At 48.2% G+C, this 27,842-nt stretch overlaps 1 protein-coding gene across 1 annotated transcript in view; it reads right to left on the reverse strand.

The window, feature by feature from the left end:
- Window positions 1–25,824, reverse strand: part of SIPA1L2 (signal induced proliferation associated 1 like 2) — a 179,455-nt gene extending 153,631 nt beyond the window's left edge. The window contains exon 1 of the mRNA XM_054576752.1: window positions 25,551–25,824. The gene's annotated coding sequence lies outside the window, so the exon portion shown is untranslated. The remainder of the gene's footprint in view (window positions 1–25,550) is intronic.
- Window positions 25,825–27,842: the final 2,018 nt, after the last annotated feature.

Genomic DNA, 27,842 nt, shown 5'->3' on the forward strand with positions numbered 1-27,842 from the left:
TAAAATTTGACTATAGCATCCATTAGCCCCCACTGAGTTTGCACCATGATTGGTTCACCGGAAAGTTGGCTATTAATATATTAGACACACTTGCAATTTAAAAGAAATACTCATATTCTCACTATTTTCACAAAAAGGTGCTGACTACCTAGCATGTCTAAGAACTGTGCTGGACACTGAGGCTCAAATGGTCCGTAAGACAGTCACTTGGCCTCTGTCCCCCAAGACATGTGGCCTGGGCGGGAAGGAGGTGACTCCATGAGCAGGCACAGGGGTAACCCATGCCCAGTGGGCCGACAGGGATGCTCAGGGAGGGTGCCCCAGGAAAGGGTGGGAAGGAAAGTGTTCTCCACGCTGGAGTCTGCGTGGAGGACCGCAGGGTGACAGAGCTGGCCAGGCAGGCACGGAGTGGAAAGGAGAGCATGCAGGCAAGGGCGGCAGCCCCCAGGGGAAGCACTGCAGCATGAAAGGGTCTGGGTGGGAAACCTCAGGGTAGGGACAGTGGGACAGTCCAGGGGACAAAAGCCCCAGGGTTGCCCTCAAGGGCCCGGACTTCCACTTAAAGAAGCGACAAGATTTGGTCTGGGAGTTGGCTGAACGCTCAGGCCACAGTTTTCGTGGTCCAGGCAAGGGAGGCTGCTCTTGGCTGTGCAGTGACAGCAGGAACTTTCAAAACTTCAGAGATGGAACCAGAACCAAAACACAAATTCCTTTCGGACAGGCTGCCTCTGAGGCATCTGAGAAGACACTCTGCCATGCAAACATGCTCCTCCTTCTGAATACCTGTTTTCTGCATGAGAGCCTTCCACTGCTTCTTCCAGCAGTCCCTGCATGCAGGCTGCGGGCTGCGCTTGCACTGGCGGCTGGCCAGACCGGGCTCAGCTTTGGCTGAGCCAGGAGCTCCTCAAATTCATCGCCTGCTTCTCAAAGACAAACTTGTTCTGTTTAGTCAAAGTCTCTTCACAAGACAGTTATGCCCAACTCAAAAACACCTGCTATCTTTTAGTTCATCCGGAAGGCATCAGAAATATCATACAGATAGACAGTGTAGAGACTGGTCAGCAAGAGTGAGAGATGGACCGAGCCGAACATTCAACCCGGAAACGTTCCTGACCACGAGCGGTAAAGTCAGCAGCACTGAGATGCCTCTGTGAAACAAGTTTGTTCTCTGACTACAAGCTGGTCCCGGGTATGTGACACCGTCCCCCCAATAAAAGACTTCCAAAACTTTGACATTTTTTAGCCTGTTTATTTACATTTCATGCAACAGTTGTGGACCAAGCAATTTCCTTGAAATCCATCAGATCCAGTATCATTACCTCCCTTAGCAAATAGTGAGTGTCCACCAGGGGAAAGCATGTGCTGTAAAGCCCGGAATGGAGCAGCACGGGGTTGGAGTGCCGCATTCGGATTACACACTCTGTTGTAAATAGACGACAGAGTAGCTCGTGGTCACCTGGAACACAGCCACTGTGGCCAAGCCACCGATGCTGAAGCCGGCAGCTGCTCACTGAGGCTCACAGGGGACAGAGCCCAGTGGCTGCTTCCTGCACCTGGCACCCCCCCACCAGCGCCCCACTTGGCAGGGAGACTCAGAACAGCGGAACCCTGATGGCTTTCCAGCAAAGCTCTGCCAGTAAGAATTTTGGCCTAAGGCAAATTTTTACCCTTCGCAGGAAGCTGCATCACCTTCTGTGCACGATCGGATCAAAATGTGTTACCAACCTTGAGAACCCCACAATCCGTGGTGTGCGCACCTATGTGCCCACCCCATGTGGCTTAGAGTAGGAAGCAGGAGACAGCGTCTGAGAGGGTCGTGAAGGACCCTGGAGGACGCTGCCCCTCCTGAGCCCTGAGCCCAGCCCCTCCCAGGTCCCCTGCTGCCTCGCTGAGCAGAGCCTCCCGCCAAATCACAGATCCGGGCAAGGCCTGAGCCTCCCGCTGAAGTGACTGTCATCACACCGCAAGGCAGGGCGGGAGGGAGGCCGGGACTCAATCAGAGCAGGCTCTGCAGAAAGGCACTGCTCCGAGGTACTCAACAAGCCATTCATCAAGCCCGTATCTACCTATGCATCTCCCATCCGAGATAAGGAGCAGCTTCCGGAATGTGTGTGTGACTCAGACTTATCAGATGGAAAAACTGTAACAAGAAATGAACCAGCAATTGGAAAGGAAACACTAGCACAGATGCGGGGCTCTTGCCAGAACCCTGGGCAACAACCCACGCCGCCGGCGTTTACCGCCTTCCAAGGGGCCACGGCCCTGAACTGGCCCTGAAACAGGCCTCAGGCTTAGCAGATGCTGCGCGGGATGAGGAGGACCTGAGGCTGAGCTCTGAAAGGATACAGGACACCCACTGCGAGTTCTCAAATGAAGGGGCAGTGCTGGTGACAAGAGTCCCAAAAAAAAATTAAAGTTCATTCCTTCGCTTATCAGCGCTGTGCTGTATTAAGCAGAGTAAGAAAGCGCATTCTGAAAACAAAAATTATGATATCAACTTTTTTCCTCCAGTTCCCTCCCCTAATAAGTTAGAGCCAAAATAAATACTACCTCTTATTTGCAGGCATGTATTTCTAGCTTATTCTGGTCACGCCACACTCGTGAGGGCAGGACTGTCTCACCTGGTCACCTGGGCCAAGGCCCCAGCCGGCCCGGAGCCGGAGCGGAGCGGGACCAGAGGAGACCATGAGTTGCTAGGAGGACCAAGAACCACGCCCCTGCTGTCTGAAGCTGGTTGGTTGGCTGGTTTTGTTTTGTTTTGTTTTTTGCCTGAGAGTGTCTGTTTATATAATTTCCTAAAAGAGATGACAACCTCATTTAAAGAGACGCCTGCTGGACGACACAGCGCGGCCCACGTCTGAGGGAGCCGTGGAGTCCGCAGAAGGCCGACCCTGAGCGCAGGGGGCCGCAGGAACCCCGGGAAGAAAGGGAAGCCTCAGGACACACACAGGCCACAGCCCGGCAGCTGCAGCAAGCCACTGCAATCCTGCGCACCGTCCCAGAAAGCTGCTTACATAATGCGGGATCGGATCTTGCCGGCTGCCGTGAACACATTGTTTCTCACGACAAAAATACTTCCACTACTCCCCGGGGGCACAACATCAGCAACCTGTTTTCTGTGACCAGCGGTGCCCGAGACAAACCCACAGCGGGGAGGAGTTCAGAAGCAGCCCCCGCCTGCCCCCTCCCCCCGGAAAGCAGGGGACCACTGCGGGGAGGGGGAGCGGTGGTGAGTTAACACTGACCCAACCCCAGGCGGGGCCACGCCCAGGCCAGGCCCCGGACAGACAGCGAGGAAGACAGCGCTGCCTAGAGTGCAGTCTTCCACCCGAGGCACAGGGCCCTCGCCACGCTCCCGCTCCCGCTCCCGCGAGTGTGTGCCCGTTCAGGGGACAGGTGAAGGTGAAGGGGGGTTTCAGGGAACAGATTTTAGGTCCCCACCTCCCATGCGCACCATTTCCTGGAAACAGATGGACGCCCCTGCCTGCCCGCAGGCCCCTCTCTCACTGAAGTCCTACCAAGGCGCACTGCTCTCAAGTTTAAATTTCATCCTTCCCAAGTCAAAACCCCCCAGGGGACCGCACAAAGCAGTAATGCAGAAGGCCAATCATCAGAGAAGTCTTCTTTAATAAGTAATAGTGACCCCTTGAATTCATAAGCCTTCCTGATTTTGTGTCTCAGCCAGATTTCTGTGAGGGGCTACCCATCTGCAGATAGTTCTGGATTCAGAAAAGAATTAAAAAAGAAATACAGGTTAACGATGAATTCTCTTAATATCTCCCCCTAAATGCCAAAAGTTCAAGCCACATTAGGGAACCCCCCAGATAACAAGCTTCCTTGAATTCTTTCACAAGTACATTTTCAACGATTCTCTCAAATTATACCGTCAAAGATTTATTCCAACTAAGTTGACCCTCATGTTATTTTCATCGTATATTAAATGTTTTCTGTTTCCTAGTAACCAAAATAAAGCGTTTGAACTTGTGATAGAGGATAAAACACCACAGGATGGAGCACATGGTTTTTTAAAAAGTATTTCCGAGGGTCAAAGCCAAAACCATTGCAGACCACACCCTAGAGACCCCGCAAAGGGAGAGGCTGGCACAGCAGATGTGTGTCTGAAGCCGCGACAGGCCCACAGAGTGACAGGCCAGCGGAGGGCGGGGCAGAGGGGCGGGGCGGAGGGAGAGCTCCCAGAGCAGAGAGGGGCTGTGCAGAGGGACCGCAGCAGCAGGGCCACTCGTGGACCAGAGCTCAAGGGCCGGAGTCCCGGAGCGAGGTTGCGGGCAGACGCTGGGTGCAGGAGTGGGCCAGGGAGGGCCTGGTACCATGCTGAGGCCACAGGGGATACCCAAGCACCCAACAGAAGCGTTTGAGCAGGGGACGCCATAACTGATCAGCAGATGCCATAACTGATTGCTGCTTCTGCAAAGAAAGCGCTGGCACTGATCTGGAGGCTGCGGCGGAGAGGGTGACAAGCTGGGAGCGGCGAGCTCGGCTAGACAGCAAGGTCCAGCTGCAGCTTCTGCAGTGATGAGGATGTCCCATCTGTGTTGTCCATTACAGCCACCACCAGCCACATGGGGCCACTGAACACTTGAAATGCAGCCTGTGAGACTGTGGAACTAAATTTTTTTAAATCTGATTTTAATTAATTTACATTTCAATCACTACATGTGGTTAGTGGCTACCACAATGGACACAGGCCAGGGAGTTATTTCAAAGTTCAGAGGCCAATAGGCCCTGAGGTAAAGCCAGAATAGTGGATACGAAAACAGATTCGAGAGGCATTTCTCAAGCAGAATGGGCAGACGTCAGTGTGGTTTCCGAGGCCAAAGAGACCAACAATGGCAGAGAAGGAATGACCAAAGGCAGAGGACCGCAGAGAGCGTGGCCACTGAAGTCAAGGGGACAGAGACGGCAGCGTGCTAAGTGGGGTTCACCAGGGTCTAAAGGCATTGAAGTCCAAAGGATGGAGTCTAGAGGCAAACAGGAGGGTTCAAACACCAGGGACCCCAGTGGTGAGGGGTAGGAGGGCTGGTGGACATGTTGATTCAGCGAGGACTGGACAATCAACTCACATTTGGTGACAATGAGGTCCCACCTGGGGCCCTCAGGCCTTGCTCCAACACCAGCTGCAAGACTACACATTGCAACTCCTACCCAGGTAATCTTTCTCTAAACCCTAACAGAAATTACCTGGCTGCTGAGGCTCAGTGGACTGAACGCCAGCCTGTGAACCAAAGGGTTGCCAGTTCAATTCCCAGTCGGGGCACATGTCTAGGTCCCCAGTATGAGACGTGCATGGAGCAACCACACATCAATGTTTCTCTCCCTCTCCTTCTCCCTCCCTTCTCCTCCGTCTAAAAATAAATAAAACTGAAAACAGAAAAACCTATTGGGAAGATTTGAGTTACCTATTTTTGCCTACTAAGAAACAGGATATCCAGCAAAATGATACCTTTTGAAAGCCAGAAGTTAGGCTCAGGAAGTTTAACAGAAATGGACATGATATATAGGCAATCCACTTTTTAAAAGCCCCTCTTTTGTCATCTTTTACCTCCATACCTCTTTTAGCACCTGTTGAATGGCACCTTTCAGACAAATTGGCCTGATTCCACCAGAAAGATTCCCTACAAGCAGAGGACTCAGGACTCTCCCCCATCACAGCTCAAAGGCTCCAGCAGATGCAGAGAGGCCTGAGGGGCCCTTTCACTAGAATCCCACCAACTGCCTTCCAACCATCTTTGCTTCCTGCCTCTCATTGTACTAATGAGAGGAGTATGGCTCTACACTAAAAACTTGATTTCCTTACTGTTTTGACTTTTAAAAAAGCTTTACTCATTCAAAACTCACTGGGCTTTGTAGGTGGCAATATCACTTCCTCACCAGCCACCTCCCTTCCCTGTGCCCTCATATGGCACACAGTCTTTTGAGCATACAGAGCACTCAGTAATGCGTATGAGGAATCTTCAGGAGGGTCACTGGGCACCGATGGTGTGCCAGGAAGCAGGCAAAGCACTCACATAAGCATCCTCAGCAATCTCACGACCTCCTTTCACAATGGGCCTTAGCTCCCTTTCAGAGATGCAGCTATCAAGGTGCGTCGCGCCCAAGGGGGCACAGAGCTCAGATTCAAGCACTGAGTTACCACACTGCCTGATCCCACAGGTGCTCAAGAGACGTACGCCCAATAGAAGTGACTCTAAACCTCACATTTACCCCACACTAAAATGACACTGGCTAGTGAAATACAATTTTAAAAATTGTAAGAAAAACCATGGGATTCTGATTCTCCAGCAACACACTACACCTCCTCACACAGACCACATGTGCGCATGGGCTGTCCCGCTGCCAGACTCAGTCACTGCTCTCTGATCCAGCAGACAGAACGCAGGGGACAGGGCACATTCAGACCACGCACCTGGGCCTCGAATGCGTGATGCGAACAAGCACAAGCAGTTTCAAGGATGGAACAACTGAATCTGTTTTAGAGGCATCTTTTGTAAGAGCATGACAGTGGCCTGCCTGATCTCTTAATGTTTCATCTACAATCATTACAATTTGACAGATATTAAAAGCTGACTTCAGGGTTGCTATTCAAACCTAATTCTTAAGTCATGCTCTCATAAGTCATGTAGACTAACTCAGAAAGAGACAATCAGCCTTTGACACTGCACTTAATTTAATAAGCCATTTCAGAATTTTAATAGAACCATTAACAGGTGTGGAAGAAGAATGAACTGTCTTTTTGAGACCTCATAACTTACAAATTAGCTAATTTTTATTTTTTAATGTAAATGTCAAAAAGCATAGTATCAAAGGCTAGCAATTATAGTGCTAAAAATATGTGTAGCAATTATATTGCTAAAAATAAGCCAAGGGATCTCTGCTCTCAAACTTAAAAAAAGAGCATTAATGGTATTTTTAAAGTAAATGCCAAAGTCTAACATTTAACTCACACCAACTAAGAAAGATGTCCCCATTGTAAAGCACTGGTAGCTGTGAAGATTAAATAAAATAATGTATATAAAAAGGAAGTCATTCAGTGCCTTACCAATAAATTATATTGTTAAAAATAAAAAATAAATTCCTGAAATTAAATTATACACATATATGTATTTTCCCTATGTAACAAATTTCAATGAAAGGCAGTAGGCAAAGGTTAAAAATATATAATGTTTAAACGCTAACATACAAGGTAGGCAAATCATTTTCAAAGGATATCTACTTAAATGATACTTAGATTATAAATGATTTTATGGTAAAGAACATGTACCAAAAACCTATTTATTAGACATAGTAAGTACCTAATAAATGTTTGCTAATTACTTGCCTTGAAACCTTTTAATAAATATATATACTCAGAAGAAGAAATCAAGGAAGATTACATAATAAAATAATCTAAACTATATTGAGCCAGGAAATTATACTGAAACAGACTAACAGTTTTTAAGGGACATATATAACTGAGTCACACAATACAAATATTTTCATGCCATGCTTTTTCTTATCACAAAGTTAATGTTCATTTTAGAAACACTGCAAAACAAATGCAAAAAAAAAAAAAAGAAAATGGTAATTACACATAACAGAACCACCAGTAATAACCACTGTAAAATTTTTAACGTCTCCCCGTTCTGTTAATGCATGTGCACATTTAATTTCCCCACGAGATTGGGATCTATTATATATACTGCTTAGCAAGAAAATTTCCTCATTTAATATTCTGCGAACATTTTCCCATGTCATTAAATGGCCTTATAAAACAAGATATTTAATTGACTTAAATTACTTGATCATATGAAGAATCATAATTTAACGTCTCACTGCAATATTTTTCCACTTTCTCACAGTATAATTAATACTGCATTGAGCACGCTTACACATACATCTTATGGGCCAAATGTGATTCTTTCACGGGGGTGAATGCCTCTCCCCAAACCCCCCCCCCCCCCCCCCGGTTATAACCTTCCCCTTTACTGAAATGTGCAGAGCTTGACCTGGAAGCCGTGGAGGGCTGAGCGCAGGCGGGTGAGGCGAGGGCGCTGCCTCTCCCAGCTCCTGGCCGTCAACCTCTGACCCGGCCGCGGCAGAGCTGCTGTTTGGGGTCTCCGGGCACAGGAGCGGGGTCGGCTGGTCCTGTGCCCACCGCCCACCCACGCCCACTCCTCTCCAGGCAGTTTCTCACAAGGGCGCAAATGTCCCGTGGGTGACTGCTGCGAGGGACATGCCGCCTGCAACGTGTATAAAAGAGTCTGAAAGAACCGAAAACGAAGGAACGGGTTGGAACACCCAGGCCTGGGCCCTGTTTTCAGTGTCCTCTCGCCTTCCACCTTCTGAGCACACATCAGCCGTGTGAACCGTCTTCCTCGCGTTTAAGAAAAATTACTCTCACATCTTGAAGCTTTCCAATGACTCAACTGAATGCAAGTTTTCCTGACACGCTGCACACCCATACCCCCATGCACATTTTACAAACAGAAGGTGGCCCGTGCGCAGGAGGCGGCTGACCAGCCCCCCAGGCGAGAGAGGCAGGGCACCCAGAAATACCCGCCAAGTGCCAGGCAGGCCAGCCTGGCCACAGGGACCCTGAGGCCCCGTTACTCTGCACAAAAATCTTCCAAGGACTCCCAATCTTCTAGCTCCTTCCTCACTCTAGGCCTGTCAAACATCATCTAATGCTAATCCACATCCCCCCTTTAAAGAAAAGGCAGCGGCTAAAAAAAGAACACTTTTCTAATGGTTTGTAGCCCACAATTTTTATCTCCTTTTGCTGAAAGCTCACAATTCGGGATCACCACCCACACCCAACTGCCGGAGACCAGTCTGGAAGCGGCTGAACTGGTATGGTGAGTCACGGGGGCCAGCCTCGCCCTGTAGGGCTGTGTAACAGCGGGGGTATTTTTTGGTTAGCTCTCAACTCGAACATGAAAGTACACAAATCCAGAATCCCTTTTGTTCATCAAAAGCCAAATATACTATTACTTTAGAGAATAGATTGTTAGACCTGGTCACCAATGGCAGATCAAAGATAAATTTTGAATTTCATCGCTTGGCTACTTTTGGGATAAAAGTTTAACATGAATACACTGAATTCACAGAGAGTGTTTTAAAATATCTTCTTCCGTTTCCATCACCTAATACAACAAAACATAGAAACTACTGGATACATATTATCCCCTGCAAGGAGCAGGCCATCCACCGGACCCTGACCAGATAAATTAGTATCACGTATCACATTAAAACGACTGACAAACAAAGTATTTGTTCAAACTGTATTATTGTCATTTAATATGGGGAACTGCTCCTTTATATCTAACTTTTGTTTGGTTACGGTGCAGAGCAACAAAAAGTTATGCATGTACATGGGACTCATTCTATTAATCTTTTATACACACAATTTCTGGGAACAAACTGTATGATTCTTTAAATGCTTTTCTTTCTCCCTATGTTTTTTGCGATTACATTCACAGGAATGGAATTTTAGGTGTTAAATCTAATAATAAAAGCTGGGGCTTTTTTATTTTGTGTTATCGTTAACCCTGATGGCACTCACACGGATGATTGTAGAAGCGTCAGGAAGCAAAATCCTTGATTATTTTCGTCATTTTCTTTAATGATATACATTTAAAAAATACTACTGAGAGGATGAATTTAACAAACAATGTCTCTACTCCAGAAGAGAAATTATTGAAAGTATTATTTTTAAAAGTCCCTTATACAATTATCTTTAAAGTCCTTTACGCTGCGGAGGAAGGCTGCAGAAATCCCAGACAAGAAGTAAAGAGCAGAGTTGCGGGCGGTCTCCAGCAATCCCCCTCTGGGGAGCCAGGGGCTTAACAAGGTCCTACACGTTCTCCAAAGGTGGCAAACACGGAGCTGTCGTCTAGTTCCGGAAATCAGTTGGAATCTAAACATTCAGAAGGACGCAGAAAGGGCTAAAAACGTTGACCAAAGGAGAGACACAACTATAAAGGAAAAGATTAGAAGCGCCAGGCTTTTAGAAACCTCCGCGTTGTAATTCCAGAACCAACAAGATACAATGGCCAAAAAATTCCAGATGTAGGTCGACTTGATTCATCTCCATTTCGGGAGCACAGAATATGACCTTTCGGGTGCCACGTGCTATTTAACCCAGAGAACACACCCCGCACCTGAGGTTAAACTAAGCCAGCAGGGTAAAAACTAAGCGTGGACACAGCGCCCGCAGGATCTGAGGCCTGTCCCGCAGTCTTTAGTTTGAGTCCAAGAACAACAGAGAAGCTGAGTGGGAGGGTGCTGTGGGACACCACTTCTGTGAAGATTGCTAGAATATTCGCCATTCTTGAGCATCTCCTCCGCCTCTTCCCGGGAAGACGCGACCCCTGAGAAACCTCCCTCCTCTGGGAGCACTCCCCTCCTCCTCCGACTCTCGGGTCAACTTGACATCCTGCGCGGTACAGGCCCACGCCCCCCGCAGGGGCCGCCGAATGCGCGGTGTAACAGGGAAAACAGAAAAAGACGAAGGATTTGGCTGACGGGATAGTGCGTTACAAGGGCAAAGGCCACTGTAAATGTTTGCCCATTAATGGCGAGTCAAAGCACACAGCCTTTGGAGGCACGTGAATGCAGGCTTCAGTCAGACACCAATAAATCACAAGCGCATTTTCCTCCCTGCACATAAGTGTAATATTGCAGTCGAGATAAGAGCCCTGTCCCCAGAATGTATATACACTTGACCCCGTTGATGTAGCTGCACGCTGCTCTTTTGTTCACTACAGACAAAAAGACGTAAAAAACTCCCCAACTGCTGCAGCGTGAGCTGCAAACACCCCATCTGCAGCTGCTCAGCTCCAGCTCCTGCCCCCCAATCAAATGAAGGCTCAAGAAACGCTCCTCTTCTCTGTTACCCGTAGCAGCTGTGTTCTTAGCGCTCGGGAGGTTCCCCGAGTCCTTCCACGCTTAAATTATTGGCAAAAATTAGCAAAATCAGCACAACCCATCTGTAACATATCCTGAGCAGATAACAACAATCGAGAGGAAATGAGGGCAACTTCCAGATGATCCAAATGCCATGACGCCCCTGATCAAATAAACACGGGGCAGCCTTTCCATGCTTCAAAAAAAATGGTAACGGTCATTTCTTTCAACCAGGAGTATGTTCCCAGTTTCGAATTTGTTAATAGAAAGTGACATTTGCAACTAAGTTTCATTCCCTTGCAGATCTTCTTTCAAGAACAGGCACCTTCCAACCTCCAGGAAAAGCTTAAGCCCAAAGCTGGAGACAATCTCCGGGCTCAGAGCCGAAGTCTCTTCTCTGAAACATTTTGGGGTAACTGTAGCGATGATCACAGCACCTCAGGCCATGAGGAGGAGCCTCTGGAAGGTTCGGGTGCGCTCCCATAGGGTTACCCTGCACACCCCTGCGAACCCACAGGGCAACTCGAGGGAACCCGGAGCTCGGCCCAGGCACGGAGACCCCTCCCCACCTCCACACTCTTGGCACCCACAGCGCACTGCCCTGTCCCCTGGGCCCGGACAGACTCACAGTCCACTTGACTAGGTCGCTTCAAGAGTCTTTCAAAATGGCAGCTAAGTCTGTTCAAAGTTCTTTTGGGGAAAGCAGTGTAACGTTAGGTCAGCGGAAAGAAGTGGACATTCACGGCAGGACTTGCCCCATGACCCGTCACTGTCCCTCTCAGCGCCGGAGGTGGCCCCCGGACTCCAAAGGAACTTCCTCGTGAATGGCACGCAGGCCAGAGCACCCTGCAGCCACGGGGAAGGTCTGCTCCCCGGAAGCACTCGGGCTCCTCAGTAAACTGTCACTGTGCTTCCCTTGGTCAAGGGTCTCTTACACCTTCTATCAGGAGCCTGAATTTTAAACAGGGGCCTGGGCCCTTTATCACATCTCCTAACCCACATCCTTTCAAAGTTACAGAATCTGTCCACAATCTCACTGTTGTTAGACTTTACCCTCCCTTCCTTCACCCAGACCTAAGCTGCACATTAAGAAGACAGCACCACCTCCAAATTAAAAAAAACAAAAAAAAACAAACAAAAAAAAACCCCAACTGAGAAAAGTATTATTAGAAGAGTCAGTCTATGTGTCCAGGATGAAAGTGCCTCTGTCCCTCCTCACCCCAGAACCGGAGTCCCTCCTAAGACGGGGCCTTGCACAAAAGAGCTCGCGGTCGGCATCGGACGCCTGGCGCACGCACCGGAGCGCCCTCCCGCTGCAGCCGGCCCGCTGGGCTTCCCCAGCGCAGTGAGGCCGGGGCTGAGGCCCCGCGGTGAAAACAAGAGTGAAGGGGCCTGGGGCCCGGGGCCCGGGGCCCGGGGCCCAGGGGTCCGGAGGAGGGCAGCAGCCACCTACCCAGGCCTTGGGCTCAAGCAGTCAACTTCTCTCTTGTCTGCACCCCGCATTTTGCGGTCTCTTTTAGAGCACATAGAACTATCCTAACCCATAGAGCCTTAAAGAAAAATCTTCACCTGCGGACAGCACGCCGAATAGAGGGAAAAAACACGTTAATGATGAAAGCTGATGAAAACTAAGTAGTTTTATTCATGGCTGGAAAGATTTTGCAACTCAGAACTTCGGTAACAGCGGGCATAGCGGTGGGGCGGTTAACAAAGTACAGAATTATATTAAGTCAACTCGAATTTTCTTTTGCTAGCCAATAGCGCCTCAGCACTGGTGATTTTAAAATCTAATGTTTTAGGATCAGTTGGCTAACCTTCATATAGTGCCACAAAACTGAAGTCAGGAAATTTTAGTTTCAGTATTCTTCAGAGATGCCTTATAAAAAAATGGCATCCTTTCAAACTTCTGCAAGGTTTTGCAAAAATAAACCGCTGCATTTTCTTTTACCTAAAGTTTTCCAAGTAGCACACACAAATAAACAGACAATATGTCAGGACCCAGCCGTCAGGAGCAAGGGAGCCTGGTTGAAGGCTCCACACTGTGGGGAGGCGGCCCCGCAGCCAGACCATCTATCTCTGAAGAGTGCAAACAACAAAACATTTGCAAACTAACGAAATGACACCTGGTTTTCAGAATATGAGGGCGGGAGGTAGGAAGAGACCTGGTCAGAAAATGGCCAAGTCGGATGGAAACATCACATCCCTGCTGGGAAAGGGGAAGATGAGACATAAGGAAAACACACAAATACCTCAAAGAAACTCCTCCTTACATCACTTGACAATATGATCTTTGAAGAGGGTCTTTTCAGCCAGTGAAGGTAAGGCCTGGTGTTAAAATAAATCTAAAAGTGCATGATGAAGTGGAAAAACATTATGCTGAGTGACGGGGGCCTTACACAAGAGCATACCCTGCATGATCCCATTTATAAGAAGTTCCAGAACAGGCAAAACTATCTATGGGAAAGGAGAGAGGAACATGGGTCACTGGGAAGGGGCTGAGAGGACTTCCTGGGTGTTAGATTTATCCTAATAGAAGCAGGGGTTACATGGGTGTGTACATTTGCCTAAACTCGTAAAATGACACTCTTAAAATATATGCATTTTGCTCTATTAATTTCACCTAAAAAGAATTTAAAACATTTCAACTTACTTATGATATGTATGCTGAAGTGTCCAGCAGTAAAATGTACTGACTGATACAGGGGACTTATTTTGAAATAAATCCAAAAAGATAGACTGATGAATAGATAGAGATGGGTAGACATGCACGAAGCAAATACAGTGAAATGTAATGCTTTGTGGAACCTGGGTGGTGGGTACACGGGTGTCCACTATGCTCCATAATTCTTTCAACTTATCTGTGTGTTTGGAAATTTGCACGGTTAACAAGTTGAGGGAATGATGGTGATTATGTTGAGATCTCTTGCTCTGCAGATTAAACGACGAGGCCCATCTTGCCTAGCACTTATTCTTCCTTCATGGGACATAAACATGGAAGTCACCCGAAGCCCCCGACCACACCCCGGATCCCCGCAGGTGACCGCGCGAGGGCAGCCCTCAGCGCACACAGCCACGCTCCCAAAGGCCACCTCCGTTTCAAGCTGATTATTCACAACAATTTTAAAATAAGTCACGTTAGTAAGTCAATCACCAAATGTTATAAATTCCCAAATATAAAGTCTTAAAGCATATGACCCTGAATTGCACATATAACACCGTGTGTGTGCATATTTTCCGGACAAAATAATGGTAACTACAGTTAATAATATTCTACTGTGTACCTGAAAGTTATTAAGAGGGTAGATCTAAAAAGTTCTCATCATGATAAAAAAAAGAATTTGTTCCTATGTGCATGATTATGGATGTTAACCAGACTTCCTATGATAGTCTGCACTATAAGCAAGTATCAAATCGTTATATTGTACACCTGAAACTAACATAATGGCATGTCAATTATATCTCAATTTTAAAATCATTCACTTTCTATCTCTGAAGAGCACAAAACATTTATTCCTTTAGCCTTACGATATACTCTATAACCTTATGGTAATTACAATGGGGAAGAAATCGAACTGAGTATCTTCGAGGAGAGACAAGTTAATCACCACTTTGAAAATACCATCCATCACATCTCCTTAATGTTGCTTTTATTAATAAAACCCAGGGTTGGCACTGGGAAACCTCAACCCGGCAAGAAAACGAGTGCGGTTTTAGCGGCGTCCGCTGTGAGGGACCAGGCAGTGCTGTGATCAAACGAACAACAGGGTATTTCACTTGTACCTGCCGGTCCCCCGCTGAGCCAGGAATGTCGCTGCACACAAGGGCCACTCAACAACAACTCAAATCCTGTCCACTTTCCAAGGCCTAACTCTGCTCCTACCTTGTCCTCCCATGTTTTCCTGACTCGGCAAACCCACCAGGCGCGCGGGGACCATGGAGTCTCTCATCTGCGGGGATCAGCGCCCTTTGTCCCCAGGGCTCGTTCACACAGGAATCTTTCCCTGGCACACCCGACACCTGGCCGTCCGCTCGGCAGGAGCACTGACAGTAAATGGGTCACAGGTTCGCCACCTACAAAGGCAGCTGGCTCCAGCCTACAGCGGGTCTAGTGGCTCGAACGTTTCTTCTGTCCCTGGATCTGCAGCGCGCGGAGCCTGATCCCGGGACAACCGGAAGTTCCCTCTGAGGCCTGAAATGCTATCAGCTGGTTAATCTGCTGACTGCGCCAGACGCTCAGCTGGGGGACAGATGGGGATGAAGTGACCAGGTCCCTTCCCTCGGGGGCCTCACACCTACTCACGTGGGGATCCTAGAATGCAGAGTTGAAAGAGATACCCTCATTTTCAAAGTGCATTCACTACTCACCAAACACCCCCTCAGTCCACTCTGCCTCCTCCAATGGCAGGAAGTCCTGCTTTGCTCTTCTACATAATGCCCCAACTAGTTCTGAAAAATTATCGTTTCTCCCCTTAGTTTTAATTTCTCAGGAAAGGAGATGGTGGGAGTTCAGTTTGAAAACCGCAGAAACTCCCAAGGACGGCACAGAACACAGGTAAATGCTGTCCTAGTGCTGCTCCACCCAGGTGGGCGCCTGGAGTCGGCGCCACACCCCCCAGGTGCTGCCGTGGGGAGGGGGACCCGCATTTGCTGATGGAAGATTAGAGGCTGCGCGTCTCCTGGAACTGCTGGGGCCATGCCCTTCCCACGTGCACGCCCCCCGCCCCCGGGCCAGCTCCAGGGAGAACTCGGCGCTGCGGTGCCAGGCTAAGAGGATGGATTTAGAAAGCTCCACAGAACCAGACGCGGGGCGACAGCAGCCATCAGACAGCGCCCAGATTTAACTGCCCTAAAATTAGCCGAGGAGCAAGGCAGTCACCGCGACGATTGCGTCAGAGCTCTTCCCGCTGGCCGGCTGCCAGCCTGAAACGAATCGCCCGCCTTCCCTACCAGGGAAACAATATTCTGGAGTGGGGCCAGAGAAGCATTTCAATGAATGTGCCGATTCCAGCGTTGCTATTAATGTTTTATAATTCAATGACAAGGTGAACAAAGTCTGTATGGGCTACACCTGCCAGGGGGGTATTTTCTTTGTTGTGAGCACTTATTCTTTGGGTGACTAAAGTACTGTGGATGAATCCTTTTCAATATGCAAATGCCTGAAACTTATTTAGGGACTCACAAGCTACCGGCTTAAACAAAGATCATGCAAATCTAGCAGAGCAGAAATGCAAAACAAAAACTCTTTTCCTCCTAGACTACTTCTTTTCATCTTGGCAAGGGCTCGGAAGCTAAAGAAATGTTCTCTACGTGATCACAGGCGAACCCACCACTTCCCAAGGAAGCCTAGACAACCAGATTCAACCAGCAGACTGGCTGCCTGACGGCGAATCACAAAATTTCTCTCTGGGAACAGGCAATGCACGGGCAGAGAGAATGGGCATGTTTTAGACCAGAACAATGAGCTCATTAGCCCGACCCTGGGCCACCATTTCCCCCTTTCGGGGCAGTTAGCTGAATAATCCCACCATTCCCATAGGCAGGCACCGTCTTCCCTCGCTCCCTCCCTCCTTCCCTTCCTGCTTTCCTGCGTTCCTTGGCTGACTCACGGAGACTAGCCATGCCTCACAGGGCAGCTGTCGGGAGGAAGAGCTCTAAAGCTGGAACAAAGGAACAGGGTTTAAACCCTAAGAACTAAGATTCAGAAAACCATATGTTCTCTCTCCTTAAACCTTAGTTTCTGCATCAGGAAAGGGATAATCCATCTGCCTTATAAGGTTCTCTCCTATAAAAACATAAATGAAAGTTCAACACAATAGCCGTTTTTAAATTTACCTTTTGAAATCTCTCTCCCAAGTTCTTTATTCCGTTTCCAAGTCAAAAACATCAGCCTCCCTCCCTTACTCTTATCACCACTTAAAACTTTTAAATAGGCAAATGAATCCATTATTCCATTTCAATGACTTACAATAATCCTCAGATAAACAATTAGCTCGATCAGTTAGGTGATTTTACTATTACCTAGGCTGCTCTCTCAGCCTGTCTTACAGCTCTCCCCATAGCTTACCTTAATAAGACAAATTTCAACAAACAGGAGCTAGCATGATATTCCCTCAATTCACGTAATAGAGGAATGAGTCCCTCAGGTTACCAAGGACAAAAGATTCTGTCTCTACGATTAAAACTGTGGTTACTGAGCACCTACTATATTTAAGGCATAAGTAATACTCTAATGTCCTTTGCTATCCTTAAATTAAAAGCACTGATTTGATACAGGTGCACTGTATACCACCGATGGGTTTTTAAAAATCGTTATTTCCTGTAGAAATTATCAGTGGAGCGGTAAGACTGCGGGTAGCGTTGCACCCTCCAGAAATCATTTACAGTCACCGTCGCTAATAAGCCCAAACTTTTAAGTGCAGTAAAGAGGAAAGCCCGTCTGACTCCAACGAGGCTGTGCCGCTGTCGGGTGGGCCCAGGCCTGGACACCTGGGAAGCCGTCACCCACACCGGCCTGGGCAAGCCAGGCCCCCTTCTGCCCAGGGCGCCGGGTCTCCCCGACCACCCCCTCCGACGGGCCATGCGGGCCCTGAGGGGACAGAGGGGCCTCGGCCACTACTGCTGTCTTCACAAACGGCTTCTCCGTTTTGACCAGTTCAATATCAGCGTTGAATCACAGGCCATTTCAAAGAACCCAGAAAAGATATAAAATGAGGTATGAAAGGTCCTCTTGTTAGATCATTTACAACAGAAATAGGACTTTAAGGCAACACTACTTAGTTCAACAAAAGCCAAGGGACACAGCTCTCCCATGTGCAAACCACGGCTCTCAATCATTCCTTTAACAAATATTTGTTCCCTAAGAGCCTGCTGCGCCGCGAGGACCGCAAGAGGGCAGAGGTTGCAGGAGAGAGCCAGAACTGTCCCTGCCCAAAGGGCACTTCTGTTCTATTAAGGTGTGACCAAAAAAAAAAACAAAAAAAAGATAAAAATCAATATACAATAAAGGCAGGCACTGATAAGTGCTTCAGATTAAAACCACACATCACAAGGGGGAGGGGAGGGTGGGCCAGGTGTGCTAGTTCAGCCTGTGGCCGCAGGGCACAGATGCTGTGGCGCGGCCCTCCCAGGCCACAGGCTCTCCAGAGAGGCTGGGACCCCTCGCTTCCCTTGCACCGGCGGCTGCCGTGAGCTCCCCGTTCCAGCCGGGAACACACCAGCAGTTCCAGCCGGGAACACACCAGCAGTTCCAGCCGGGAACACACCGGCGCTCCAGTGCACTAATCGGCACTGACTAGTTGTGTCCTTCCACCCTGATGCTGGGTCCGGTGCCAGCTGTGCGTGAGAGCCCGGTGCTTCCTAAACAGCTGAGTTCAACTAGAAACGTCCCAAGAATGGTACCCCCCGTTACATCATCCCCCCACACCCCCCGAATATGAAACCTCAAACTAAGCAACCCACAACAGCTCTGGAAGAATACAGGCCAATATAACACATCCTTGGGAAAAAGAACACAGTAAATATAGGGCCTCTTTGGGGTACAGTCTGAAGCTCCCCTCACCAGACCCCTGCAGGCCCCCTAGAAATCGCTTCCCAACAGCCATGAACTCCTACCAGAGATGGTGCAAGAGCAGTGGCCTCCAGACTGGGCCGCGCATTTCAAACGGCAACAAAAGTGCCTCAAGGTGCAAAAAGAGAATACTTCAACTTTCACTTGTTTTTAATATCATCCTTCTTAAAATTTATAATTTTATGTTTTATAATGTCCACATTTTAGCATGGTAAAGTTATATACTTATATATAATATAGTGTGCATATACACACATACACAAACACATATGCAAATATACATGCATACGCATAGACGTACACGTAGACGTATTTGGATGGGTGATTTTGTACAGAGGGGACGCACACTGAAAAAGCTCAGAGGCCTCAATGCAAGGAAATAATTGTTCTTTGGATTAAGGAATTAAACACGTGGAACAACAACCTCTGTCCTGTATGAAGAATCAAAAGTATTTCTTAAAATGACTTATCAGAAACTTCAATACAAGAGCTGTTCCTGGACCACGGGAATATGCACTGTTCAACAAGGAACCAAATGCATTTCCAAAACATCCCGAGAAGACAGCGAAAGCAGCCACGATGCTGTTCCGAGCAGGCCTCCCCAAAAAGGAGCCACTTCGGCACGTGTAGTATTTTAAGCTGAAGACAAATGAGACCCTGCAGGCTCAGGAGAACCATTTCTGCCCCCTTTAAAGAAATTACATTAGGGGCCTTGCCCATATTAAGAGTTATCACCAGAAATAACTTTTTACGACCTATCTACAGGGCAGGACAAGCTTCTAATTACTGAAAATCTGTTCTTCTTGTCGTTCTGAGACTGACCTTCCTCTGCTCTGAGGCCCCAAGGTGCCTCGCCGTATCCTTAGTCCAGAATGCCATAGATACGTCATTTTCCCTTTCTGCCTCTGACGCTCTCGCATACGTGAGGTTCCCGTATGTACATATGTAATTAAATTTGCTTATTTTTTCTTGTTAATCTAATCTGTCTCCCATGGACTTAATTACTAGACCCGCCAAAAGAACCTTCAAGGGCAGAGGGAAGCCTCCCCCTCCCCCATGTGGATGAGATCGGCCACCGTGCCCCAAAGCACTGGGCTGGCCAAAAAGTCCACTTAGTTTTTTCTGTGAAATAAAAGACACATTTTTCATTTGCACCAATAACTTTAGTGATCTGGATATTTTGAGTATGTTGGCTGTCTCCTGCTACTGGCTTCTAGTGGGTAGAGGCCAGGGGCGCTGCTCAACATCTTCCAATGCCTAAGACAGCCCCAGAGCAAAGAATTATATGGTCAGAACGTCAATTGTCCCAAGCAACTTCGCAAACCACTTTTGACACGTTTGATCAGTCATAGCACCTTCTCCATACACTGCACAAATCTGCATTTCAGTTGTATTTTTACCTTTCTTGAAATAATAAAGCATGATACACCAAAAATGTTGCGTATTTTCTTCCATCTTCAATATTAAAATGGCTGCACAAAAATTCACCAATTTGGATAAGCTTTTTTTAATGCACATTGATATGACAGCTGTCACAATACAATCTAACATGATTGTTTTGAATGACATTGAAGACCACTAAGCACTATGAGAGCCATGATACATAAAAAAATAAATGAACTTTTTGGTCAGCCTATATTACAGTCAGAAATCTTCCTAAAAATCTACACAATAGCTTTACCTTGGCAAACATAATTTTTTACTCACCCAAAAGTTCTAACTTCCCACAGTAACCATTTTTAACACTGGCTCTTCAGCTAGCTTGTTTTAAGTAACTGAACACTCCTTTAAGAGTAATTGAACACTACTTTGGACTACTTTGATTTTTCAAACAGCCCAACCAACTGGGAGCTTCTTCCAGCAGATTTAGCAACCATGCGAAAGTGAAAAATATAGAGGGAACTACTTGGCAGAGCTGGGGAGGCCCCTACGGGTAAATGTTTATTTGTGCAACAGGAAGAGAAGAATATCAACTACTGACAACGCTGGGAAAATTAGAAAGATGATGGTCCCCTTCCCCAGTAACTGCAGACAACTCAAAATAAAGACATACCATCCTGCAAAAATAAGTTTAACCAAGTCCAACATTCCAATTTTTTTTTTTTTTTTTTTTGCAATCTTTTCAGTGCCTAAGACCTTGTCAGACGTCACAGATCACAGGATGACCCTGGTCACTCTAACAGTCATTAAACATCCAGTTACTAGGCACACACGAAATCTGACCTCCTTTCTTTCTTAGAATAACTCGGTCAGTAGAACCAGCAGAGGGGTGGCGTGGTCTCGCGGCATTCCCATGTGAAACAGGTGGAGAGAGAGCCTAGTTATAAAATATTAAGCACATTAATGCTTAACTGTAACCAAAGGAATGTGACTCCTTGTAAACCTGGAAGGAAGCTTCCAGAGACATGATTCACGGTTCAGCCAGTTTAACAATTTATCACTGACTTAGGTAAAGATATGAAAAACAGCCTGATCTAATGTGCAGGCAACACTTCTGTGGGAGGGCAGGCAAAGGTGCTAAATAATAGAGCGAAACTGCAAAATACACCGTGGGAAGAATGAGCTAAAATACAGCAAGACGAAGCACAGTCCATGTTAGGCCCTGCAAGGCCAACAACACAGGAAGGGAAGACCGGGTTTAATGGCAGCACGTGATTAAGGACCCAGGGTCCAGTGACGAGCACACTCACTGGGTCTGAGTAGCACGGCCACTAGAAAATGAATGCAAACCTGGACTACATCGGTGCAGGCGGGGCGTGCATGGCAGGGGGACAGCCTGCTGGACACAGGTGACAGACACTTCAGTGCCCCGCCCCCTGTGGCAGGTACTGTTCGGTGAATAACTGAAACACCTCTACGGAAGGGTTTGTTCCGCACATGACCCAGGGAGCAGAATTCAAATAAGGAGGTAGAATCAGATCTCAACTCTACAGGTACAAGACGCTATCTGGTGGTCGGAGGCATCAGAAAGGAGGAGCTCCCCACCCGGTCCTGGCCATGTTCAGGTCCTGCTGGAAGGCCTCTTGCCCAGCATGTGAGTATAAAGGGATCCAAGCATCAAAGAAGGGTGAGCTGAGCTGACTTCCACAGTCACTAAGTGGAAGTCCCTGGCACTTAGGGAAGTTTTCACTCTTCTATACAAAAGGAAGAAGTGCCTGTATGTGGGTGGATACATGTATGAGTGTATGAGAAGTGCACGTGCACATGCGTATGGGGGGGGGAGGGGTACATGCGCATGCGTGGAGGGAATTTTAACAATCAGCCTCTCTGCAGGGGAAGAACCTTCCTTTCCCCTGCCTGACAGCACGCGTATCCTTCCTTTTGGGGTGAGGGGGGCGAAGGCAGGGATAGGACCTATAAACCCATATTACACAACTTGAACTGCCAAATCATGCTCCTCTGATAATTCCCCTATTACATTCCATAAAGGTAAAGCTCTCTGAGAAAGGCTAAAATTATAAGTAATTGCTGTGTTAATGTTCAAGTAGCAACGTCAATTACTGACAAACGTGACAATCACCAAAACTTGCTTCTGTTTTTGCTTTTAAGTTTTACAGGAGAATGAAAACAAAAAGCAGAGAGTCAACATGAACAAAACCCTAAGGCCCTTTCCGATACAGAGATGCTATAACTAGACTCTACTTTTCTCAACTGCATCGTTTCTTCTTTCCTATCATGGAACTTGGCTGTACACGTGTTAAAAAAAAAAATGTACATGTGTTTTAAAAACAGGAATTGGGTTACACTAAATATGAAATCTCTCAAGAACAGAACCTCTACGGTGGATCAGATCTGTCTCTCTAAAACCCCTCCTTGGAACCAAAGTTTATGAACCAAGTTGAGACAGTATCAAAATAATTTATCAAGTTTGGAGCATTTAAATTCCTATCACACTCTCACCCCTCCCTTAAAAGGAGTCACAGCCAAATGTGATTGGAACAGAAAAGCAATTTCTGAGTCATTGATTTCAAGGTAAACCCAGGAAGCTATAACTCCCATTAATGTTCACACGCAAGCTTTCCATTAGCCAAAGAAAGAAATGACACAATCATGAGAAAATGTACATTATCTCAATCAGTCCGTCATTGCCACTATTCTAATACATTTATTTTAAATGTTTAAAGAAACCTAACATTTTGGTGCTGAAGGAGATCATGGAAGTACTTTATCCAAACTCATTTGCGACAAGCAGCAGAGGCAGGAAGCGGGAGTCTCCTGTGCCCGGGGTTCTACTCTGTCCCCCTGTAAAGGAATCAGGTGTCCTAAACAGAAGCAGACACTCTGGAACATGGGTTCCTGTACTCTTTAGGACCGCCTTGCATATTTCATTCAAGTTTGAAACAAACACACAAGCCAACAAAAACGTGTGCTTTTCAGTTAACAATAACAGCCTAAATTTTCTTCAAATTCAGCATGTCTTTGAAAGGATTTGTAATCCTAAACGACGACCATACGTTAAATCATAAATTCAAAGACTCAATCTCGTCCCCAATCTAAAAACAGAAGACAACCTTGCATTTACCATTATGGCTGGGGGAGGGAGGGCTATAACCACATACGCACATAGTTCTTTGCAAAGTGTGCAGTGAAAGTGCAGTCCCTTTTAAACTACTTTTGATGACCAAACATGGCATTTTTAAACCAGCTTCAATTACCAGACAATTACCCTTTCAGACAGCTCACTAGTCTTTTCAAGAACAGATAGATTTTTAAAATGAGTAACCCATTACCCCTTTTGCCTCAGGTAAAAAGATCCCCCAAGGTAGACAGGTGTTTTACTAAGCTCAAGTATCAAAAACTCTTCAAAATACCATTTCAGTCCTGGGGGAGGGGAGACCTACAAACCCATGTTACGCGGCTTTAACTGCCAAATCATGACGCTCTGATAATTCTCCTTTTACATTCCATAAAAGTAAAGCCCTCTGAGAAAGGTTAAAATTCAAAAACATAAAAAGCCACTGATGAAAAATACACACTTAGACCAGCTGGAGAAAATCGGCAGCTTTACCTCCATACCTACAATTTATCTCCTGCTTTCTTTTCCTGACCAAATGCTTACACTGGTTCTTATCCAAGTTCACTTCACCCCATCTATAGGTGGCATGTGGGTACTGATAAAAGCTGTTTCTAATTTTATTTTCTATTTCCCAGATGTTTGCTAGAGAGTTTTTCCTTCAGCTATTTACGAATACGCTCTGATTTAGAACACACAAATTCAACATGTTATAAATAAGCTGTGCAAGACACACACCAAAAAAGACAGCTACAAAGATAATTTCAAGATATTTCTCCAGCTTAAAAATAAGTTTGCCTACCTGGGCAAGATCTGGACAGGCTGCTATGGTCTTGCTTTAGAAAAAAAGCATTTAAAATACACAACTGAGAACCTGCTGCTGCTGAAATGGCCAACTGCAGGCTATTGCATTTCTCATAAAAGGGGTTGTGCTTAAAAATGAAAAGCCAAATATCAACTATCAGCTAGGAAAAAAGATGTTACTAACAAAAGCCCTGGTACCAATCATGTGTATATACTTCAACTGCGCCTCCTCCCCAAATGCATCAATGGAGGTTTCAGCCAGAATCAATGCTATTTGCATTCAAAAGTCAAGAAAGACTGTACTTTCCCATGAATAAATTCTCTCGTAACTGTATGAAGCACGCCCTGAACGCCAGAATCAAGCGGTAAACAACGTAGGTGGAAATGCTGTCTGCAGAGAATTACAAATCCCAGAGAACCCTGAATTCTTCAAATAAGTCAGAACATGAAACAGACATCTTAAATGTGTAACTAGAAACAGTAACCAAGTTGCCTCTTAAAATTCATCTTTAGGAAAGCTGAGATAATAGGCCACCTTTTGATAACTAAATAAATATTGACTTACAGGGAAGTAACACATGTCAAAGAAAGTTAAGTGTTGGAGTTTTCCCCCCTCCCATTGCTAATTGTGAAACTAAAACAATTAAAGCCTGATCGCATATAGGCAACTCCAAAGCCCGGTTTACGAAATGCCCGTCATAAGAAAGCCATCTAGTGTTAGCATTTAGAAATGAAAACTGCAGACAAAAGAGGCAAAGAAAAGAGATATCTGAGTGACTATTTTGAACTTACTGAGCAAACCTATGGGAATCACCAAGGTTCTTTGTTTAAAAAAAAAAAACAAAAAACAAAAAGCCACCCTTACCCAACCCAAGTCTAAGTCTATGCAAAATCCAAAACCTCTGCAATTTTATTTTAAACCAAAATCCTGTTTGGTGGCCACAATCCTGTGCCCAGTGCACTTGATGTTTTCAGTGCGCACGCTGGAGTCATCTCGGGCTGAATTAATTTAACCGAAGCAGGTTAATGATGACAAATACCTCCCAGAGGGGCAATGCCAACTTGTTTTCCTTCCCGAGGAGCCTCGGCTCGCACTCCGAGAGGACGAACCGGAATTGATTCTCCGCGTTTGCCGCACGGTTGAAAATTCATTGTAGGTGCCCGTGGGGATACTCCCAGGACACGGCCAAACTAGGTTTAATAGCGTGGGGACACGAACGGGACCGAGAGCGGAGGACGCGGTGAACCTCGGCGCCTGGGCGGCGGCAGAGGGTCGGACTCCGAAGGAAGGTCGCGCCGATTCAGAGGATCGCCGGCCGTTCGGGGTCCTACAAAGGGGGGCCGGGCGCGGCGGGGGCTCGGGCACCACATCCCCGGGAGTCACCCGCGGCAAGTTCGGCAACAACCCTGCCCGGCGCGCCGCTGCACCGCGTCGGGCAGCCTTTCATCTTTTCTCGAAGGTTAGTCACAGAGGAGTCGCCGGACACCCAGAGGGGGTCCTCATTAGTGTGCGTGTCATCAAGACGGAAATAACCTTTCAGCCGACCGACAACTTTGAGAGAACGAGCCGCGGCGGCTGCGCTTCCACCGAGCTGGGGAGCGCGAGCGCGTCCGCGAGCCGGACCCCGGCGCCTGAGCCCCCAGCGCCCCGCCATCAGCCCGCTGAGGCGCCCCCAGGGACAGCCGCTTCACCGCGGGACAGTCCCCGCCGAGCTGGTCCCCAGACACCACCCGCAGGGACCCGTCCGATCGCCCGACACGCACCTCGGAGACACGGTCCGCCGGGACCGGCTACAGTCCGCGAGCGCGCGGCGACTACCGGGGCCGCAGCCTGGCCGCCCGCCGCCCCGCTCTGCCCATCGGCCCGGACTCTGCCTGCGCCGGGCTCCGGCGGGAGGCGGCCGGACCCGCCGGCTGCGCTGGAGCTGTCGGCCTGCGCTCGGGCGGGCGGCCGGCCGCGGAGGGCGCGCGGCGCAGCTCCTCCTCCGCCGCCGCCGTCCGCGTCCTCCTCGAGCTCCGCCGACTCTTCCCGGGCTCCGGGTCTGCCGCGCCGGCTACCGACGCCACCGCCCTCCGGCCCAGAGGCGCCGCCCCCCGCCCGCGCCGCGGCCTCTCATTGGCCGCCTCCTGCAGACCCCCTCGGCCCCGCCCCGCGATTGGGCGCTGGCTCCGTCCGTCCCGCAGGCTCGCGGGCTCCGGGCGCAGCCGGTGCGCGGTTCCCAGGCCTGGGTGCGCGGGATCGGCACGTACCTTAGCGGCTCGGGCCCCTTCCCAGGGAGGTGGCTGCGGTCTCGAGAGGGGTGCAGCCTACCTGGACCTGCCTACCGGGAAAACCGTCCTCCTCGGGACTCGGTCGCCTTTCTGGCAAGGAGAAGCGAAGCCCCGAAGCGGGGCTTCGAGTCTCCCCCTGCGCAGTCGCGACCTCGCCAGTCTTCCATTCCGAAGTTGGGAGAATCGCGCCCTACTGACGCCCGGGTCCACGCGCCGCGAAGCCCTGAGTGCCGCTGGCAGAGGAGGTTCAGGCAGCCGGGGGTGCTGCGTGGGCACCTGCCCTAGACGCTGCAGAGTTGCCGCATCCGTGTTCACTACAAGACGGCAGAGGGTCAATCCCTACTGTGTGCCAGCCCCGGGGACGTGGTGGAGCACCCGGACCTCCCAGATGGTGCCCCTGCATCCGGTGACTGGGGTGGGATGTTGCACACAGAATCGCATAAATAGAACTTTAGAATAGGGTTCGGTAGGTGGCGACGGTCGGGAGCGGAGGCCTTTCGGAGTCAGGAGGGAAACGGAGAGGCACGCAGTCGGGACGCCCGGGCCAAGCCCGGGCCCCACCCCGCCCTCCAGGCAGGCCTCAACCCCAGGGAGAAATGCTCTTGGATTTCTGTCCCTACGAGGAGGAAATGAGCGTTTTATACCCATCTTCTCTATTTGCCTGGAAGATGTTGATCACCCAGGGGGACGCATTACCTGAAACTATTCATGTAAATTGTTTCATATGTGAATTGGTAGCTGAAAGATTAAAGGATCTCAGGAGACTAAAGCTAGACTGGAGTTGCCTCTGCCTAAATGGTACGGTGTGGGGGTCACAGCCTATCGGAAGGAACAGACCGGCCTAGGTAGCCTCTCACTCACCTTCCGGCCCCATCGTTGGGTTCCTGAGCCCGGTTTGTGGCTCAGCCGAGCTTCAAGAGACTGCATGCAGGGTTTTCAGTTCTTCCCCTTATAGAGGCAGAATTCTTCCCGGAGAGATAATGCCTGTACTTCCCTATCACAAACACGCCTCAGAACACAACTGAAATATTAAAGGCGGTCCCTCCATGATCTTAAAGCTTCTACACATGACATAATCTTTTTTATCTCTTTGTGATATATGCGGGTATAGTATGTGGAACTGGGAATAATAAAACCTGTCAGAGAACAATACAATGATATGGCAGAATTCCTGCATTCTCTAGGTTTCGATGGACTTCCCAGCTGTCCCTTCATTCTCAGAATCTGCCAGATTGTTATTTATTCATTCAACAGTTAGGGCCACCCTGTGATGTTCCAGAAAGTGCTAGGTGCAGGGTATATAAAACTGCACAGGACATGGGCCACACTGTCCAGGAGCTCACTACAGGTTTGAACAAAATCCCACAGGGACAGCCATGGAGGGACATACTTCCCTCTACAGCACGTTAGCAAAGTACTCACACTTCACATAACTGCATGTATCCCTGTCTTTGCCACTGTTCTGTCATGAGGGCCACAAGAAAAGAGCTACGTCTCCCCCGGGGTTTTGACTCTTTTAAGTCAGGGACTGCCTGAGTCAACGAATTGTCCCTGATGTGGTTCTTGCTGCTGCAGCTGCAACTGTCCATTGTCTGACAGGTACCCTTGGCATGTTCCTTAATGTCCCATTGATAATGATCTTCAAAGGAAGTCCAGCCAGACACACTCGATGACCACCACCGTTAGCCACAATGTTCCTCCTCTCCCTCCTTACCACTCTCTTTCTGGGTTTTTTAAACTGAAACTGAAATACCCCAAGTCCTTTGGCCACTATCAGAGTTGGCA

This window comes from Pteronotus mesoamericanus, unplaced genomic scaffold, assembly GCF_021234165.1.
Source record: "Pteronotus mesoamericanus isolate MK-2021 breed Mesoamerican mustached bat unplaced genomic scaffold, CSHL_Meso_final contig_347, whole genome shotgun sequence".
Lineage (NCBI taxonomy): Eukaryota > Metazoa > Chordata > Mammalia > Chiroptera > Mormoopidae > Pteronotus > Pteronotus mesoamericanus.